The sequence below is a fragment of the Nannobrachium achirus genome (genome assembly GCF_963921795.1).
Source record: "Nannobrachium achirus genome assembly, chromosome: 9".
In the NCBI taxonomy this organism is placed as follows: domain Eukaryota; kingdom Metazoa; phylum Chordata; class Actinopteri; order Myctophiformes; family Myctophidae; genus Nannobrachium; species Nannobrachium achirus.
This window is the reverse complement of record NC_137818.1, coordinates 40,058,308-40,060,807: the sequence shown is the minus strand read 5'-3', so window position 1 is coordinate 40,060,807 and position 2,500 is coordinate 40,058,308.

Here is a 2,500-nt window from a genome sequence, read left to right as displayed (position 1 = left end):
TATTTCTGTGAGATGGTAAATGAGACATTTTCACCAATAAGAAGAAGTTGTGTGCAATATACTTGCACAACGAATCTGACCACAATTGTCCATAGGGAAGGACTATAATTAAAAGTTATTAAAGAATTATTAACTTTGAAAAACGTTAACTGCTACACATTGAGTCCGATTGACATAAAACTTACTACAGACATCCATCTATCCCCACTCTACAAATCTCCTCCTGTGTGCCTCACCAAGACAACACCAAGACAGGAAGAGAGGGAGATGACACACCGTAAAGTGTCTTTTGCGGTACAGCATGCACTTTAATCAAAATGTTGACATCATCTAAGATCTATGGATCAGTATTGGATCAAAACCAAATACATATATTATTTAGTTTTCAAGATATTGACCAATTAACTTCAAAAGGGGGTCGCTCAGCACAATAGACAAGAGTTGGTCAACCAGATCATCACCAAACTGTCTACACAAGCACCTGAAGCTGAAAATTAAAATAAATGGGTGTGGCATAACTGTGACTATATAAATACTTTTTGTGCAGTCATTATAAAACTTACAGTATACCGTATGTTTCATAATACTGTTAAACCATATCTGTAAAAGTATTTTGGAATTCCAAACGTGTGTGGGCTTGGTGACAATACCTTAACAAACAAGCGGAATCAAATTCACCATAGAATAAGGTTTTGTGTAATACTGTACTTCCCCTTTTTGTACAATGATGACCATAATACCATATAAATAAACTCAAACGTTGCTCATCGTGTAAACTCCAATCGACAATGGTACATCACTAAACTAGGTGGAAATGTTTAATTAAGCTGTTGAAATTGAACAGTATAGGAGGTGGTGGCGTTGTTGAAAATGAAAGCAGATTTGGCTGTGAATTAATGAGTGTCTTTTTTCATAAAACCTGTCAGTTAAATGTAATGCAGGTGTTGGAAACTGTCAAAGGTCTACTCTAGACCCTCGCAGCTTTCAACTTCTAACAGTCTGATGGCTTGTACTCCTAAATTGCTGCTTTGTGTCTGTGTATGACAGCCTTGCCAGGTTTTTATAGCCTTGAAAGAGAAGCATCTTAAGCCACTCTCTATCCTCTTCCTGCCCTCGCTCTGGGCTCTCTCTCTGTCTCTCTCTCTCCTCTCATCATCTTTCTCTTTCCTTTCTCTCTCTGACTTCAACTTACAAATTCTGTCAGCTCCTCCCGCCCTCCTCAGTCTGCCCATCTAAACGCATTAGACTCTCACCTTCCTTGTTTCCCTACGTCTCTCCTTCCTTCTCCCCTTTTACTTCTTCCTCTCCACCTTCCTCAGCAGGATTTCCCTCCACCCCCCCCCCCCTTCTAAACCAGACTGATGAACTGTAAGCAGAGAGGGCACAAGAGAGGTTGAACATTCCTGTTCCCTGAGCCCAATACTCAGCTGGAGCGTGCACACACACACACTCACGCACTCACGCACGCACGCACGCACGCACGCACGCACGCACACACACACACCACACACACACACACACACACCACACACACACACACACACACACACACACACACAGGACAAACCACCCCCCAAGGCCCGTCCCCCCGCAGTGTTGAGTCAGAGCAGGCTTTGACAGAGAGAGAAACATGGCTCTCTTATGTTCAGTGGCCTGTCTGCACAATAACAGATAACAGGAAGGTGGACAGGGTGCAGAGAGATGTGGGGTCCCACCAAAGCTCTCTCTCTCTCTCCTCCCCCCCCCCCCCCCCCCCCCCCCCCCCCACACACACACAGTCACACACACACACACACAGGAGGGTGAAGAGAGAGAGAGAGAGAGAGAGAGAGAGAGAGAGAGAGAGAGAGAGAGAGAGAGAGAGAGAGCAATGAACAATGATGAAAAACTCCCATACCTGCTGGGTGAAGTATAAAACAAAGTGCAAACACAGCAGCAAGATTCATGAGCTGCTGTGATAGGAGAAGGATATCAAATGGATCCCAACCACCTTAAAAACCATTGTATATATCCCTGCTGCCTCGGCTCTGCCTGCACACCTTGACGCATGAACACTCTTTTCACCTGTATTGTTCCGATTGTATGGTATTGTATTGTGTACCCTTCTGCTTTGGCAATGTAAACGTATGTGTTGTTCTCATGCCAATAACGCCCTTTGAATTGAATTGAATTGAATTGAATTGAATTGAATTGAATTGAATTGAGAGAGAGAGAGAGAGAGAGAGAGAGAGAGAGAGAGAGAGAGAGAGAGAGAGAGAGAGAGAGAGAGAGAGAGAGAGAGAGACTCTCTGTTGGCACCCCCGCGAAGCTGAGAGATGTGAGGAGAGATATGGGGCACGGAGGGGCCACTGACATCATACCTTTAAAATCCGAAGGCGCGGTCATGACGTCACCCCTATAAAAGCAGCACAGAGAGAAGGAGAAAGGAACACCCCCCATTCCCCCCTTTGATACTTTACCAATTAAGGCTCTCGTAGCGGTAGGACCGAGTGAGAGAGGG